An 18,396-nucleotide genomic window follows, 5' to 3' on the forward strand; every position below is an offset into this window, starting at 1 on the left:
TTCCGTATGCTCGGTACCAACATTGAATGCAATTTTCTCTTTCACCTCCCACCCCCTCGTCTCCACCTCTCGCCCCACCCCTCTCTCCCTCACCCCTCTCTCCTCTTCCCTCTTCCCTCTCTCCCCTTCCCTCTCTATCCCCCCTTCCCCCTTTGCTCCCACCCTCTCTCTCCCCCTCCCTCCCTCCCTCCCTCCCTCCCTCCCTCCCTCCCTCCCTCCCTCCCTCCCTCCCTCCCTCCCTCCCTCCCTCCCTCCCTCCCTCCCTCCCTCCCTCCCTCCCTCCCTCCCTCCCCCTCCCTCCCCCTCCCTCCCTCCCTCCCTCCCACCCTCCCTCCCTCCCTCCCTCCCTCCCTCCCTCCCTCCCTCCCTCCCTCCCTCCCTCCCTCCCTCCCTCCTTCCTCCCCTCCCTCCCTCCCTCCCTCCCTCCCTCCCTCCCTCCCTCCCTCCCTCCCTCCCTCCCTCCCTCCCTCCCTCCCTCCCTCCCTCCCTCCCTCCCTCCCTCCCTCCCTCCCTCCCTCCCTATCGTCCCCCTCCCTCCCTCACTCCCTCCCTCTCTCCCCCTCTTCCCTCCCTTCCCTCCTCCTTCCCCCCCTCCCTCCACCTTCCCCTGCCTCCTCCACCTTCTCCCCTCCCGCCTTTCCCTGCAGGGGTAACTTTTTCACAGAGGGTGGCAGTTGCATGGCGTGTCCTGCTGGAGAAGGTACTACTGTAATGTTTAAGCCACCCACCTGATGGGAAAAGTGCTGTTCAATAAAACCACAGTGTCACCTAGCAGATAGCAGATGACTTTCATTTAAACATGGACAGTCACTTTGTTCTAATACCTGTCACAGTTCCACATATACACAAATCAGAGGGGCCCCGATATTCACTTTACAACGTTATCTCATCTCCTTTACAACATCAATAGGTCCCTTAACTGCTTTTGAGTTTAAAGGAAGACCTTTTATATCCTGAAGATATTGTTATAGCCAGGTTCAAATTAAGTTAATTGAAGCACAAATTCTTGATTTTATAACTGTAGAAAATGTACTTCAAAGCCTAATTTAAGGATGATAACACTGTTACAAACATGTATGTTTAGGAAGAAAAGTCAAAATGTTTAATTGTAGCTAATTAGCTCCTCACAGACAATAATCATCCTATTTAAGAGCAATGTTTAGAGTTTAGTTCAGAGATACAGGCCCTTCGGCCCACCGAATCTGTACCAATCAGCGATCCCTGCACATTAACATTATCCTACACACACTAGGGACAATTGTTACATTTATACCAGGCCAATTACCTTACAAACGTGCACGTCTTTGGAGTGTGGGAGGACAATAGACAATAGACAATAGGTGCCAGCACCACCATTCAATGTGATCATGGCTGATCATTCTCAGTACCCCGATCCTGCCTTCTCCCCATACCCCCTGACTCCGCTATCCTTAAGAGCTCTATCCAGCTCTCTCTTGAATGCATTCAGAGAATTGGCCTCCACTGGCTTCTGAGGCAGAAAATTCCACAGATTCACAACTCTCTGACTGAAAAAGGTTTTCCTCATCTCTGTTCTAAATGGCCTACCCCTTATTCTTAAACTGTGGGCCCTTGTTCTGGACTCCCCCAACATTGGGAACATGTTTCCTGCCTCTAACGTGTCCAACCCCTTAATAATCTTATACGTTTCGATAAGATCTCCTCTCATCCTTCTAAATTCCAGTGTATACAAGCCTAGTCGCTCCAGTCTTTCAACATATGATAGTCCCGCCATTCCGGGAATTAACCTAATAAACCTACGCTGCACGCCCTCAATAGCAAGAATATCCTTCCTCAAATTTGGAGACCAAAACTGCACACAGTACTCCAGGTGCGGTCTCACTAGGGCCCTGTACAACTGCAGAAGGACCTCTTTGCTCCTATACTCAACTCCTCTTGTTATGAAGGCCAACATTCCATTGGCTTTCTTCACTGCCTGCTGTACCTGCATGCTTCCTTTCAGTGACTGATGCACTAGAAGAAACCGAAGACCTCGGAGAAAACCCACGCGGTCACGTGAAGAACGTGACCATCTGTCTCCGTACAGACAGCGCCCATAGTCGAGATTGAACCCGGGTCTCCGGCACTGTAAGCACTGTAAGGCAGCAAATCTACCACTGCGCCGCTGTGCCACAATGCTTGCTGGATATATTATGAATATGCTACTAAATTTTATCAAAATGTGTAATAATGCCAGGTGCAGTCAGCATGTAGGCATGCAGTGATTGAAGGGATATGGATCATGGGCACACAGATAAGATCAGTTTATATTGGCATCACGTTCAGCACAGATACTGTGGGCTGAAGGGCCTATTCCTGTGCTGTACTTTTCTCTGTTCTACGTTCTAATCTGTTCTGAAGCCTCTTGCAGTGCTACAATTATATTACAACAGAGCAGTTTTATTTGGTCATTTTGTCACGACTATAGATGCATGTGATGGATATGTATCTTGAGCTTTTGTACCCCAGGCTGGAACTTAAGTAAAAAGTTGATAGATTTTCTTAATAAAATAAATCTAATCAGTTCTTCTGCTATGCAGTACGAGAAAATGTGTGGAATTATTTGCTGCAGAGGGCTGTGGAGGCCACATTGATGGATATTTTTAAGGCTGAGAGGGACAGATTCTCGATTAGTAGTGGTGTCAGAGGTTATGGGGAGAAGGAAGGAGAATTGGGTTAGGAAGGAGAGATAGGTCAGCCATGATTGATTGGCGGAGTGGATAGATCAGTCCAACTTGCCCTCATCGGCCAACCTGTCCCATCTATACTAGTTCCACCTGCCTGCATTTGGCCCATATCCCTCTAAACCTGTCCTATCCATGTACCTGTCTAAATGTTTATTAAACATTGCGATAGTACCTGCCTTAACTACCTCCTCCGGTAGCTCATTCCATACACACACCACCCTTTGTGTGAAAAAGTTACCCCTCTGATTCCTGCGAGATCTTTCTCCCCTTCACCTTCAACCTATGGCCTCTGGTCCTCAATTCCCCTACTCTGGGCAAGAGACTCTGTGCATCTATTCCTCTCTTGATTTTATACAACTCTATAAGATCACCCCTCATCTTCCTTGCGCTCCAAGGAATAGAGTCCCAACAAACTCAACCTCTCCCGATAGCTCAGACCCTCGAGTCCTGGCAACATCCTTGTCCCACCCCAAACCTTCTGTCCTTGGCCTCCTCCACTGCCGGAATGAGCCCACTTGCATCTGATATGCCACTTGGGTAGCCTAATGGTATGACCCAATGTTATGAATAGTAATTTCTCCAATTTCAACAAATACCCCTCTACCATCCCTTCCCCTCAACCGCCTCCAGCTCCCCCAGTGTGCACACATTTCTCCCACCATCCCAGTCACCTTGCTCCTTTCTCCCCTTCCGTATACTCATCTCCCATCCCTCCTAATTCCAGGTCCCCCATTTTCCTTTTATTCCCTCTCTTTCCCCCTCCCCTCTGTCCCCTTCCAAACATATCCCTCTCTCCAGCTTTACATTTCACTCCCGGTCTTCTTTCCATATCTGATATCTTAATGCCTCCTTTTCACCTCTAGCCTTTGTCACTATCTTCACCCACCCACCTATTACCCCCCCCCCCCCCCCCCCCCCCACCTCACCTGTCACCTGCCAGGCTTGTCCCACCTCTCTATTCCAACTTACTCTCCCCACTACTCCATCGGGCAGAAGAAGGGTCACAACCCAAAATGTCGTCTGTCTTTTCCCTCCGCAGATGCTGCCTGACCCGCTGAGTTCCTCCAGTGCTTCGATTGTTAACTTCCAGGGATGTTGTATCAATGTGGTTTTAGTGGGTTGGGGAGGGAACAAGGAAATCTGTCCTGGACTCGATTGTAAGCTCACAGATGCAAACCTGATGTAAATGGAAAAGTGGCACAACGATAGCGTTGCTGCCTTACAGCACCAGAGAACCGGGTTCGATCCTGACTGCAGGTGTTGTTTGAACGGAGTTTGTACGTTCTCCCTGTGACCAGGTGGGCTTTCTCTGGGTGCTCCGGCTTCCTCCCACACTCCAAAGATGTACAGGTTTTAGGTGAAATGGCTTTGTTAAGTTGTAAAAACAATTGTCCCTAGAGTATGTAGGTTAGTGTACGGGTTGATCGCTGGTCGGCATGGACTCGGAGGGCCGAAGGGCCTGTTTCTATGCTGTTTCTCTTAAATCTAAAAAAAGGTTAGATCAAAAGAAATGGAAATATAGATATGCCTACAATAGCTTTATTGTATGATGAGAATACTCATCCCTATACACTGGGATCAGCCAATCTTCCCTGTCCCGCCTGCAACTGGTCCAAAACGCCGCAGCGAGACTCCTGACGGGTACCCGTAAAAGGGACCACATCACCCCGATTCTGGCCTCTCTCCACTGGCTCCCTGTACGGTACAGAATCAACTTCAAGCTCCTCCTATTCACGTATAAAGCCCTAAATGGACACTCCCCCCCCTACATCAAAAATCTTCTAACCCCCCTCTCTAACTCCAGGTCCCTCAGATCGGCCGACTTGGGGCTATTCACTATCCCGCGGTCTAGGCTTAAACTCAGGGGTGACCGCGCTTTTGCGGTTGCAGCTCCTAGACTGTGGAACAGCATCCCTCTCCCGATCAGAACTGCCCCCTCCATCGACTCCTTTAAGTCCAGGCTCAAAACATATTTCTACTCCCTAGCGTTTGAGGCTCATTGAGGAGGCGCTGTGAACTGTTTGCGTACTACTGTATGTTTTCATTTTTTTTTCTATTGGAACCTAATCAAATGTACAGCACTTTGGTCAACGTGGGTTGTTTTTAAATGTGCTATACAAATAAAATTGACTTGACTTGACTTGACTAGATAGAATGAATGGGTGATGTTTCAGGTCAGGACCCTTCTTCGGACTGAGCATCAGGGAGGAGGGAGTTACAGAGATAAGGAAGTGTAAAGAGATCCAAAGGGATGGCGTTCAAGGAAAATGTAGAATAGACATTATGAATCTGTGGAATTCTCTGCCTCAGAAGGCAGTGGAGGCCAATTCTCTGAATGCATTCAAGAGAGCTGGATAGAGCTCTTAAGGATAGCGGAGTCAGGGGGTATGGGGAGAAGGCAGGAACGGGGTACTGATTGAGAATGATCAGCCATGATCACATTGAATGGCGGTGCTGGCTCGAAGGGCCAAATGGCCTCCTCCTGCACCTATTGTCTATTGTCTATTGTCTAGACCATTGTTAGCTAGGAGAAGGTGAAAACAAAGCAAACAGAGATACAATGTAATTAGTGGGACAGTCAGACTAGTCGGAGAACTGGGAAGGGGGTGATGGAGAGAGAGAGGGAGAGCAAGGGTTACTTGAAGTTAGAGAAGTCAATATTCATACCGCTGGGGCAAGTCTGCCAAGTTTTCCTTTGGGAATTTTGCATTGGGAATGTCTGCCAAATTTTCGCAGCTGAGAATAACTTCAAATCAAACACAAAGCCTGTTTTCAAATGGTGAAAAGGCAATGCAGATGTCTTAGACAAACAAGTCACGGAGTTCAGAATATCCCAGTATCAGAAACCCGATGAGAAACATGAACGGATTCAACCCAAGGAGACATGATGAAGAACTGAAGAAAAAAGAAGCAGGTTGATATTTTGAAGCAGCATTTCCTCGTATTGACAACTTTGAGGTTCTTTCGTGGAACCTTATCGTTTAAGGCACAAAAAAGATTGAATAAAATGCAGATGCAAGGAACTGCAGATACTAGTTTATAGAAAGAAAATAACAAAATGCTGGAGTAACTCAGCGAGTCAGGCAGCATCGTTGGAAAACATGAATAGGTAACGTTCTGGGTTGAGACCCTTCATCAATGCCGTCTCGGAACATCACCTATCCATGTTCTCCAGATGCTGTCTGACCCTACTGAGTTACTCCAACACTTTGTGTCTTTTTTTAATTGAATATTGAGTATTAAATATTGAATTGTTTGAATTGCTGTTGCTGCTTTTGAATGCAATACTTTATCATATTGACCAGATATGTTGTTGTTTGTAGACCATTGTGTTGTACCTTGAACTATATCCATTGTGAATTTATACCAAAACATTTTGGAAATGAAAGCAGAATATTTTGGTGGCGCAGCGGTAGAGTTGCTGCCTTACAGCTCCAGAGACCCGGGTTCGATCCTGACTACGGGTGCTGTCTGTTCGGAGATTGTGCATTCCCCTGCGTGGGTTTTCTCCGAGACCTCCGGTTTCCTCCCACACTCCAAAGGCGTACGGGTTTGTAGGTCAATTGGCTTGGTGTAAATGCAAAAATTGTCCCTGGTGCTACACGGGTAGTGTTGATGTGCTGGGATCGCAGGTCGGGGCGGATTCATTGGGCCGAAGGGCCTGCTTCCTCACTGTATCTCAAAGTATTCGGAGAACAGAATAGAAACAGTTAACATTTTTTTCCTGACAATCTGATGAAAGTTCACCAATTTGAGTGATTAACACAGCTTCATTCCCCGTGGAGTGTGCCCGCCCTGCTGAGCATATTTGAGCACATTTTGTTTAAACTTACAATTAGCTTGTATCGCTCAGGAGCGAGTGATAGATATGTAGCCGGCGTTGTAATAAAACGGCGCACAGTTTTTGTAAGTTACAAGGTGGAAAGGAAGGAAAGAATATCTTATTAGACTAGGGAGGAAAGATTATTAGAGCTCTTAAAGATAGCGGAGTCAAGGGGAGAGCTCTTAAAGATAGCGGAGTCACGGGGTATGGGGAGAAGGCAGGAACGGGGTACTGATTGTGAATGATCAGCCATGATTACATTGGCGGTGCTGGCTCGAAGGGCCGAATGGCCTACTCCTGCACCTATTGTCTATTGCCTATTATTTTCAACAACCGAGAGGCCGACCACTTAACACTATAAAAAGAGAGCAAGGAGAAAGATTGAGCATTGAATGAAGTAGAAGATTGCTAAAGCATTGAATAACAGTGAGAGATCACTTACCTCAGAAAAATTGTGATAAATAATTGAAAACAATGAATATGTGAGACGGTGGGGAGAGAGAGCAGGGCGGTGGGAGGAAATATTGGATTTTTCCAGCAAAGGAAAATAATGAAGAAAATGCATTTCTTCTCTGCCTTAATAACCCTAATTCTAAAGTCAAAGCGATCTGATTAGAACAACTTTGCACATTAATTTTACAAGCTGTTCAAGATCAATGTCTGATATTTCTTTTTCGATACCCTCCTGTTAAAAGAGATGGGTTTATGAAGGAGCTTTATTTACTCAACTCCAGAGTCTGGCTTTTTGCTCCATGATTGGAATAAGGCTGCAACAAGATCTGGAGCATGTGGTTCCATGGCCAGACAGCGGTAGAGTTGCTGCCTTCACAGCGGCAGAGACACAGGTTTGATCCTGGCTGCGGGCGCCGTCTGTATGGAGTTTGGATGTTCTCCTCGTGACCTGCGTGGGTTTTCTCTGGGATCTCCGATTTCCTCCCACACTCCAAAGACGTTTTGGTTTGTAAGTTAACTGGCTTGGAAGAATTCTAAATTGTCCCTAGTCTACGTCGGATCGTGTTAGTGTGCGGGCATCGCTGGTCGGCGCGGACTCGGTGGACCGAAAGGGCCTGTTTCTGCGCTGTACCTCTAAGCTAAAGTAAACTAAACTCACCTTCAGAATCCTGCGTTTTTGCTCCATGTTTGGAATAAGGTGGTGACAAGATGTGGAGCGAGTGGTTCTATGGTCATAGAATCATTCAGCACAGAAACTGGCCCAAAGCCACACTGAGTCCATACCGACCATCAGTAGACAATAGACAATAGACAATAGGTGCAGGAGGAGGCCATTCGGCCCTTCGAGCCAGCACCGCCATTCAATGTGATCATGGCTGATCATTCTCAATCAGTACCCCGTTCCTGCCTTCTCTCCATACCCCCTGACTCCGCTATCCTTAAGAGCTCTATCTAGCTCTCTCTTGAATGCATTCAGAGAATTGGCCTCCACTGCCTTCTGAGGCAGAGAATTCCACAGATTCACAACTCTCTGACTGAAAAAGTTTTTCCTCATCTCAGTTCTAAATGGCCTACCCCTTATTCTTAAACTGTGGCCCCTTGTTCTGGACTCCCCCAACATTGGGAACATGTTTCCTGCCTCTAACGTGTCCAACCCCTTAATAATCTTATACGTTTCGATAAGATCTCCTCTCATCCTTCTAAATTCCAGTGTATATCAAGCATCCAATTACACTCATTAATTTTCTTCCCTCCACATTCACATCAACGACTCTACCACTTACCTTCACACTAAGAGCACAGAAGCAGGCCCAATGGCCAATTTGCCTATGCCGACCAAGATGGCCACATCTACACTAATCCCACCAGCCTGCACATACCCATCGGAACCGAGAATAGACACAAAAGGCTGCAGTAACTCAGCGGGACAGGCAGCATCTCTGGAGAGAAGGAATGGAAGACGTTTCTGGTCGAGACACTTCTTCTGACCACTTTCTAAACTTTTCCTCTTCATGTACCAGTGGCCAATTGACCAACAAATCTGAACGTCTGGTGGTTCAGTTGACACCACAATAATCACTGGTTTAGTTTTAGTTTTAGAGATGTAGCGCGGAAACAGACCCTTTGTTCCCCCCCGAGTCCCCACCGACCAGCGATCCACGCACATTTACACTACCCTACTCACGCTATGAACAATGATACATTAACACAATTATACCAAGCCACTTAACCTACAAACCTGTGCATCTTTGGAGTGGGGGAGAAACCGAAGTTCTCGGAGAAAACCCCCGCAGGTCACTGGGAGAACGTACAAACTCCGTGCAGACAAGTACCTGTAACAACCCTGACAACATTAACCGCCTCAAATTCTCCACTCCCCTGACTAACTCTAACCTCTCCCCTCCTGAACGTGCAGCCCTCCACTCACACTGCAGCCAGCAACCCTGACAGTTCTCCCTCTAACTTCCTGTCTCCACCTATATCCTTCCTTTGTCCCGCCCCCCTGACATCAGTCTGAAGAAGGGTCTCGACCCGAAACGTCACCCATTCCTTCTCTCCTGAGATGCTGCCTGACCCGCTGAGATACTCCAGCATTTTGTGAATAAGCACCTTCGATTTGTACCAGCATCTGCAGTTATTTTCTTACACTACCGGATAGGCCGGGGTTTACAGGGATATGGGCCAAACGCAGGCAGGTGGGACTAGTGTAGAAACATAGAAACATAGAAAATAGGTGCAGGAGTAGGCCATTCGGCCCTTCGAGCCTGCACCGCCATTCAATATGATCATGGCTGATCATCCAATCAGGATGGAACCAGAGTCTCTGGCGCTGCAAGGCAGTAGTTCTACCGCTGCGCCACCGCGCCGCCCTGCGCTGTTTGTGGGCTCTTGCCCGATGCCATTTGGCACTTCCATTTCCCATGTGAGCCCATTTCAAAATTACTTAATTGGCTGTGGGAAAGAAAGGCGCACTTCAAATTCAGTTCTTTTCAATATAAATATTCCGCAGATTAGTTAACATCTGTGGCAAGAGAAAAGGGCTGCAATCAGCGTGCGGCTGCAGCCAGAATGAACCAGTCAAGTGCTGTCTGACTAATCCTATTCAGAGAGGAAATAAAGACAACAATTTTATTTGCCGTATTTAAATTGAGCTCGAAGCTCGGTGCTAAAATCCCATTTTGTTTTGTGGCACTTAAGCACACTTGCGCGTGTTGAATTATTTATTATTTAATTAATGTCATTTTCGGCCGACTTTTATCTTGACTTCACAGGGAATCGCTGCCAGATAGCAAGCAAGAAACAGCTGAAAACGGCGTACAAATGTTAAGGAACGACAGACGGAAACGGGGCTAAACAAGAGGACCTCAAAGTGTTGGAGGTCAGGTTTGCAGAAAGAGGATAGTGAGGTGATCGAGAGGGCGGCACGGCGGCGCAGCGGTAGAGTTGCTGCCTTGCACGTGCGCGACGGGACCCGAGTTCGATTCCGACTACGGGGTGCTTGTCTGTACATCCAAGGACGTACACGCCACTGGAGATAAATGGGTCTACTGTGGATAGGGTGAGCAGTTTTAAATACTTGGGAGTCCGCATCACTGAGGATCTGACATGGGCAACGCACATTGCTGCACTGGTGGGTAAGGCAAAGCAGCGCCTTTACCACCTTAGACAGCTGAGGAAATTCAGAGTGTCTCTGAGGATCCTTCATTGCTTCTACTCTGGGGCTGTAGAGAGCATCCTGTCCGGCAACTTTACAGTTTGGTTTGGGCACAGCTCTGCCCAGGACCGGAAGGCCCTGCAGAGAGTAGTGCGTTCGGCAGAACGCACCATGGGAACTACACTCGCACCCCTGCAGGACCTATACATCAGGAGGTGTAGATCGAGAGCAAGCAAGATTATGAGGGACCCCTGCCACCCCAGCAACGGACTGTTCCAGCTGCTACGGTCAGGCAAACGCCTCCGCTGTCACGCTGTGAAAACGTAGAGGATGAGACGGAGTTTCTTCCCACAGGCCATCAGGACTGTCAACTTTTACAATTCCAGAGACTAAATTTTATCTACACTATAGTAACTTTATTAACTTTATTTATATGTTGTAACTGAAATTCTTTTTTGTGCACAATCCGCAGGCATTGCCACTTTCATTTCACTGCACATCGTGTATGTGTATGTGACACATAAACTTGACTTGACTTGACTTGTTTGCACGTTGTCCCTGCGACCGCGTGGGTTTCCTCCGGGTGCTCCGGTTTCCTCTCACATTCCAAAGACGTACAGGTTTGGAGGTTAATTGGCCTCTGTAAATTGTCCCTAGTGTGTAGGATAGTGCCAGAGTACGGGTGATCATTGGTTAGCGTGGACCCGCTGTAACTGTAAACGAAACGAAACTAAAAACTATTGGATTTCCTTTGCTAAAAGTTGTGTTGCGATCGGCGCTGTTTCCAAATTGATTGTATTTGCATACAAGCTGAAGGAAATTATCGCCCATCATTATCCCAACCATCCTATTAACAAATGAACTTAATTTTCCAATGAGCGGAAAATTATACAAATATTGTACGTTTTCCTGAATTTGCAAATTTGGTGAGAGAATGAGGGTGAATCAACAACATCTGTGTTTGCTTTTTGTGTGAGCGCTGAAGTGGGTGGCATCAACTAGAGAAATGAATAAAAATCTCCATTTTAGGGAATTGAAAGAATTGAAAAGATGAACACTGAAAACTGAAATTTTTTTGTCCTGTGCTTTAAGTGAATGGTGTCAGATTAGGAATCAGGGGAGGTACAATGAGACCTGGGTGTCCTTGTACATCAGTCACTGAAATTAGGCGTGCAGGTACAGCAGGCAGTGAAGAAAGCCAATGGCATGTTGGTGAGAGGATTTGAGCATAGGAGCAAGGAGGTCCTATTGCAGTTGTACAGGGCCCTGGTGAGACCGCACCTGGAGAATTGTGTGCGGTTTTGTTCTCCTAATTTGAGGAAGGACATTCTTTCTATTGAGGGAGTGCAGCGTAGGTTCACCAGGTTAATTCCCGGGATGGAGAGACTGACATATGATCAAAGAATGGGAAGATGAGGCTTGTATTCACTGGAGTTTAAAAGGATGAGAGCGGATCTTATAGAAACATATAAAATTCTTAAGGGATTGCACAGGCTAGATGCGGACCAGTCACAGGTTAAGAATAAGGGGTAGGCCATTTAGGACTGAGATGAGGAAAAACTTTTTCACCCAGAGTTGTGAATCTGTGGAATTCTCTGCGACGGAAGGCATTGGAGGCCAATTCCCTGGATATTTTCATGAGAGAGTTAGATTTAACTCTTAGGGCTAACGGAACCAAAGGATATGTGGAAAAAGCAGGAACGGGGTACTGATTTTGGATGATCAGCCATGATCATATTGAAAGGCGGTGCTGGCTCGAAGGGCCGAATGGCCTACTCCTGCACCTATTTTCTATGTTTCCATGTTTCTATGTTTCTAAGTCAACTTGGTTGTCAGGTTTATGTTAGAACCCAGACTTGACCTCTGCCTACAATGGCTCAATGGTACTTTATTGTCACATATACCTAGGTACAGTGAGATTCCTTTCTGCATACATTTTGTATACATCTTACTATATATATATGCACAATTGTATTTAAGTACAAGAGTGTAAAGATAGTAGATTAAACTGAGGTAGTACACAAGAGTTTAGTTTAGTTCAGATTAGTTTAGAGATACAGTGCGGAAACAGTCTCTTCGGCCCATCGAGTTTGCGCCGAGTTTGCATACTAACACTATCCTGCAGACTAGGGATAATTTACAATTTTACCAAGACAATTAACCTACAAGCCTGTATGTCTTTGGAGTGTGGAAGGAAACCTGAACACCTGGAGACAACCCAAGCTTTCACAGGGGGAAGGTACAAACTCCGTACAGACAAGCACCAATAGTCAGGATTGAACCCGGGGTCTCTGGCCCTGTGAGCCAGCAACTCTACCACTGCGCCACCGTGCTGCCCCTCGAAGGTGAACAGCTCCTTCGAGTCGCCACGTTTCCAGAGCCATTTTGTATGATTCAAGTCCAAAGTTGTTAAGAATCTAGAAACTTAACTTGGCCATGGAAGCCTGTTGTCCTGGCGACGGTACTGGGTCGGAGTTGCGACGATCGGCCTGGCTTGGCCATGCCGTCGATGTTCTCCATGGCTGCACTGCCACAGGGGACAGTCATGATTTAGCTCAGGCCCAATCACTCAGACTGGGGTACCAGTATCATTCCCTTTCCTGATGATTGTTGTGATATTGCTGGGACTACTTTATTGTATCACAAGGACTACTTTGTTTGCCTGTGTAGTAATGTGTATATAAGGTAATGATGTGATTAGGTGGCCACTCTGGTTCCAGGCGGCCTTGGAATAAACAGCCTGGAGTTAAGCTCCACCATGTAACATTTTAAACATGTGTACTCGTGGTCCGTCCAGAGTCTCAACAAAGGTACAACAGGTACCGGACCACGAGTACAACAATGATCACATCCTGCAGTTGGACATCATCTTGGATCAAGGAGCGAGTGAGATGAGGTGGAATGTTTAGTTTAGTTCAGAGATACAGCACGGAAACAGGCCCTTCGGCCCACCGAGTCCGTGCCGTCCAGCGATCCCCGCACACCGGCACTATCCTACACACACTAGGAAAAAAATTACAATTTTGACATGCCAATTAACCTCCAAACCTGTATGTCTTTGGAATGTGGGAGAAAACCCGGAGCTCTCAGAGAAAACACACGCAGGTCACGGGGAGTACGTATAAACTCCGTACAGGCAGCACCCATAGTCAGGATTGAACCCGGGGCTCTGGTGCTGTTAGGCAGCAGCTCTACCGCCACACTCCATGTACCTGTCTAATTATTTCTTAAACGTTTCGATCATACCAGCCTCAACTACCTCCTCTGGCAGCTCGCTCCATACACCCACCAACCTTTGTGTGAAAAAGTTACCCCTCAAAATCCTATTAAGTCTTTTCCCCTTCACCTTAAACCTATGTCCTCAGGCCCTCGATTCCCCAACTCTGGGCAAGAGACTGTGTGCATCTACCCGATCTATTCCTCCCATGATTTTATACACCTTAAGAAGTGCATCCCGCATCCTCCTGCGCGCCAAGGAGTACGGACTCGGCCTACTCAACCTCTCCCTACAGCTCAGCTCAGACCCTTGTGTCCTGGCAACAGGTCTTAAAATAAACCTGTAGAACAAAGTAGCTTATTTTTATGGGTATAAAACTGGTTCAGCATTCCGGAATCGGTGTATGAATCTGAATGAGTTAAAAGTCTAACAAAATGAACAATAGTAATATTAAAATCCAGCATTAGTGATGCTGACCATGAACCAATTATATTGTCCGACAGTTCCGATAACTGAAAATCTAATGGAGTGACATGGTTGCAGAAAAAGGCTAAGATATAATCCTACAATGAATCCGTTCGTTGTTCTGCAGCCCTGCCACATTCACTTGTGAATGGCAGGGCGTAAATCCTGGAACGGCCTACCATTGTCGGGGAGGCTCTTTCAGGAGATAACATAGGCCTAGATCGAGTGGATGTGGAGAGGATGTTTCCAGTTAGGGTTGCCAACTGTCCCGTATTAGCCGGGACATCCCGTATATTGGGCTAAATTGGTTTGTCCCGTATCCCGCCCTTATCCCGCATTAGGCCTGGACACTGTAGGCCCGGTCACTGTATCCCCGGGGGCCACTGTAGGCCCGGAAGGTGTAAGCCCGGACGCCGCCTAATGGAGGTTGCCTAGCAACACGCCTCCCAGCCCGGGCGGCCGCCATTGGTGGAGTGGGAGCACGTAGCCGCTGGCTGGGTGAGGCGGGGCGGTGACTTGACCTTTTGTCCCTTATTTGGGAGTGAGAACGTTGGCAACCTTATTTCCAGTAGTGGGAGAGTCTAGGACCAGAGGGTACAGCCTCAGAATATAAGGACCATCAAGCACCCAGCTGCTGTCTCACGGCACCAAATACCTGAGTACAATATCCATATGTGGATGCTGTCTGTCTGGAGTTTTCACGTTCTCTCTGTGACTGCACAGATTTCCTCTGGGTTCTCTGGTTACCACCACATGGGGGGACCGCCGTGAGGTGGGGGGGGGGGGAAGAACAATGAACAATGGGGAGGGGTGGGAGAACAAAGAACAATAGGGACCTGGTTTGGGGGAACTGCTGTGGGGGGGGGGGGGGGGGGTAGGTTGTAGAGACAAAAGGAAGAGCCTGCGTGCTTTGTAGCTTTGTCAGCGCCGTACGTGACCGCTATTTGAATACATTGGGTATGCAAGCAAACAATTTCACTGAGACTTGTCACACGTGACAATTAGGTATTCATAGAAACATAGACACATAGAAAATAGGTGCAGGAGGAGGCCATTTGGCCCTTCAAGCCAGCACCACCATTCATCGCGATCATGGCTGATCATCCACAATCAGTAACCCGTTCCTGCTTTCTCCCCATATCCCTTGAGACTGCTAGCCCCTAGAGCTCTATCTAACTCTCTTTTAAATTCAATAGACAATAGACAATAGACAATAGGTGCAGGAGTAGGCCATTCAGCCCTTCGAGCCAGCACCGCCATTCAATGCCATCATGGCTGATCACTCTCAATCAGTACCCCGTTCCTGCCTTCTCCCCATACCCCCTCACTCCGCTATCCTTAAGAGCTCTATCCAGCTCTCTCTTGAAAGCATCCAACGAACTGGCCTCCACTGCCCTCTGAGGCAGAGAATTCCACACCTTCACCACTCTCTGACTGAAAAAGTTCTTCCTCATCTCCGTTCTAAATGGCCTACCCCTTATTCTCAAACTGTGGCCCCTTGTTCTGGACTCCCCCAACATTGGGAACATGTTATCTGCCTCTAATGTGTCCAATCCCCTAATTATCTTATATGTTTCAATAAGATCCCCCCTCATCCTGGATGAATTGGTCTCCACTGCCTTCTGCGGCAGAGAATTCAACAAATTCACAACTCTCTGGTTGAAAAAGTTCTTTCTCATCTCAGTATTAAATGGTCTCCCCTTTATTCTTAGATTCTGGCGCCTGGTTCTGGACTCCCCCAACATTGGGAACATTTTTTCCTGAATCTAGCTTGTCCAGTCCTTTTATAATTTTATACGTTTCTATAAGATCCACTTCTAAATTCCAGTGAATACAATCCCAGTCTTTCCAATCTTTCCTCATATGACAATCCCGCCATCCCGGGAATTAACCTCGTGAACCTACGCTGCACTGCCTCAATAGCAAGGATGTCCTTCCTCAAATTAAGTTTTTTTCCATTTTATTCCATTCCATTCCATCAAGCACCAAGCACCTAATCCATGTTATTCTCGTGCTCGGCAACATACTAAGAGTGATTTACGACAGGGCAATTAACCAACCAACCCCCATGCCTGACAAAGTGTCCCACCTATAAAAGAACAAGGTCAATTATCTTTCCATCACCGATGAGGGACACAAAATCCTGGAGTAACTCGGCGGGACAGGCAGCATCTGTGGAGAGAAGATATGAGTGACAATTCGGGTCGAGGCCCATCTTCAGACTTGAGAGTCAGGGGAGAGGGAGTCTAGAGATGTGGAGGGGTAAGGTGTGAAAATGTGAGATCAAAGCAGATGACGGTAAGGAAATGTCGAATGGTTCATTGTTAGCTGAGTGGAAGGTAACATGGAGGCACACAATCAGTAAAATTAATCAGAAGGACAGTGAAACTAGTCAGAGAACTAGGGTGGGGGAGGGACGGAGAGAGATCCTACCATCTTTCCATCAGCATCAGAACTTAGGTGAGGCAGAGATTCCCAAACAGTCTTTCCAGGTGAGACAGAGGTTCCCAAACAGTCTTTCCAGGTGAGGCAAAGGTTCACCTGCACCTCCTCCAACCTCATTTATTGTATCCGCTGTTCCAGGTGTCAACTTCTCTACATCGGCGAGACCAAGCGCAGGCTCGGCGATCGTTTCGCTCAACACCTCCGCTCAGTCTGCCTCAACAAACCTGATCTCCCGGTGGCTCAGCACTTCAACTCCCCCTCCCATTCCCAATCTGACCTTTAAGTCCTGGGCCTCCTCCATTGTCAGAGTGAGGCCCAGCGCAAATTGGAGGAACAGCACCTCATATTTCGCTTGGGTAGAATACACCCCAGCGGTATGAACATTGACTTCTCTCACTTCAGGTAGTCTCTGCTTCCCTTCTCTATCCCCTCCCCCTTCCCAGTTCTCCTACTAGTCTTCCTGTCTCCGACTGCATCCTATCTTTGTCCCACCCTCTCCCCTGACACCAGTCTGAAGAAGGCTCTCGACCCGAAACCTCACCCATTCCTTCTATCCTGAGATGCTGCCTGACCCGCTGAGTTACTCCAGCATTTTGTGTCTACCTTCGATTTAAATTAGCATCTGCAGTTTTTTTTTTCCTATACTTCCAGACCTTATGCCTTTATGCAAGCATTGACAAGAGAGGTGAGGTTAAATTGCCAATGACCTCAGTACAGTAATGCATGGAACTGTGACCCATTAAAACTTTCCACACCCATCAAGCTTGGAGAAGGAATGTGATGCAATTTAGTTTGGAGCCTTTCTCAGCGAGGATCCCACGTTTATTTACATGCCAGTGCCCATTTTACAGATTGCTAATTAACTTATCAACCCGCACCTCTTTGCGATGTGGGAGGTAACCGGAGAACCCAGAGGAAATCTGCGCAGTCACAGGGAAGATGTGCAAAATCCACAGAGGCAGCACCCGCATTTGGGTATTGAGCCCAGGTATTTGGTGCCGTGAGACAGCAGCTCTACCAGCTGTCAGCTTAATCAGAGACGCACATCACCCTGGTAACAATCTCATTTCATCCTTGCCATCGGGAAGAAGGCACTTCCTTTGGAGTGTGGGAGGAAACCGGAGGTCCTGGGGAAAACCCACGCAGGTCACGGGGAGAACGTACAAACTCCGTGCAGACAGCACCCGGAGTCGGGATCGAACCCTGGTCTCTGATGCTGTAAGGCAGCAACTCTACCGCCATGCCGCCCGTTAAAGTAACGTGGGAATGGGTTAGGTTTGTGAGTTGGCATAGTCTTAATAGGTAAAAATGTCTTCGTTCGTAGTGTGAGGAAATATGAAATATAATCCTATACGTTGTTTATATTTTAACCGTGGACGATAGCAAAGCTAATTCAATTGTCTATTGTCTATTGTCTAATATGTGCGCTGCCATCTTAAAGTTTTATGTCTTAAATTACAGCGATCGGACTGGATTGTGATAAAAGCTTGCTAAGTATTTTGAGAATGCGGCATACATTTTGAAAGTGATTTTTGCTTAGTTTAGAGATGCAGCGCGGAAATGGGCCCTTTGGCCCAACAAGTCCGAGCCGACCAGCAATCACCCCGTACACTAGCACCATCCAACAACACACTGGGGACAATTTACAATCTTAATGTCTTAGAAAAATGATTTCAATCCATCCCATGTGTGCAATGATTAAGCAAAAAAACATTTAAAAAATCATTTTTCTAATGATGTGCAATTATTTACAGAGTTGGTGTTCAGGACATATCTGCCCCACGGGCTATTTCATCGCCATTGACCTCCAAACCTCCCCATTACGTTCAGTCAGATCCCATGATGACTACGTAACTGAAATGCTACTTCTGCTCTACCTTGCCTAGTGTTAGGAACTTAAATTCAGCAATGCTAAGAAACAGTTGCTGAGGGGGGAACAAAAATGCTGCAAGTCAGCGTCACTAATTATGGAAACTGGCGTCCTCTGGGGATTATGCATCGCTCAAGCCACTTCCCTCTTTACCCTGTTAATGCAATATATTTCCATCCCTATGTCCCTCAAGCACTTAATCCACTTCCACGTAACGCTTCTGTTTCTCTCAATGGCTGTTTTACAGCAGCAAACTCCGAGTTG

Source organism: Rhinoraja longicauda, chromosome 8 (assembly GCF_053455715.1).
Source record: "Rhinoraja longicauda isolate Sanriku21f chromosome 8, sRhiLon1.1, whole genome shotgun sequence".
NCBI lineage: Eukaryota > Metazoa > Chordata > Chondrichthyes > Rajiformes > Arhynchobatidae > Rhinoraja > Rhinoraja longicauda.